The 591-nt window shown below is 55.2% G+C and overlaps 1 protein-coding gene across 2 annotated transcripts in view; it reads right to left on the bottom strand.

Moving 5' to 3' along the window:
- The window catches only part of LOC109951220 (tubulin alpha-1B chain), a 10121-nt gene that overhangs the window by 3097 nt on the left and 6433 nt on the right, over positions 1–591 (bottom strand). The gene's annotated exons all lie outside the window — the stretch shown is intronic.

Genomic DNA, 591 nt, shown 5'->3' with positions numbered 1-591 from the left:
TTTCCTGAAGAAGCTGCACCGATCCGCCTGTCAATCTCCCGTTCCATCCTTCCCTCACTCATGAACAAGACCCCAAAATACTTGAACTCCTTCACTTCAGGTAGGAACTCCCCACCAACCTGAAGGGAACAAGCCACCCTTTTCCGACTGAGAACCATGGCCTCAGATTTGGAGGTGCTGATTCTCATCCCAGCTGCTTCACACTCGGCTGCAAACCGCCCCAGTGCATGTTGGAGGTCCTGGTTTGATGGAGCCAACAGGACAACATCATCTGCAAAAAGCGGGGATGAGATCCTGTGGTCCCCAAACCGGACTCCCTCCGGCCCCTGGCTGCACCTAGAAATTTTGTCCATAAAAATAATGAACAGAACCGGTGACAAAGGGCAGCCGTGCCGGAGTCCAACATGCACTGGAAACAAGTCTGACTTACTGCCGGCAATGCGAACCGAGCTCCTGCTCCGGTCGTACAGGGACTGGACAGCCCTTAGCAAAGGGCCCCGGACCCCATACTCCCAGAGCACCCCCCACAGGGCGCTGCAAGGGACACGGTCGAATGCCTTCTCCAGATCCACAAAACACATGTGGACTGGT

The sequence above is a fragment of the Monopterus albus genome, unplaced genomic scaffold (assembly GCF_001952655.1).
Source record: "Monopterus albus unplaced genomic scaffold, M_albus_1.0 scaffold371.1, whole genome shotgun sequence".
Classification (NCBI taxonomy): Eukaryota; Metazoa; Chordata; class Actinopteri; order Synbranchiformes; family Synbranchidae; genus Monopterus; species Monopterus albus.
The sequence above is the reverse complement of the archived record's forward strand: the minus strand, read 5'-3'. Positions and strand labels throughout refer to the sequence as shown.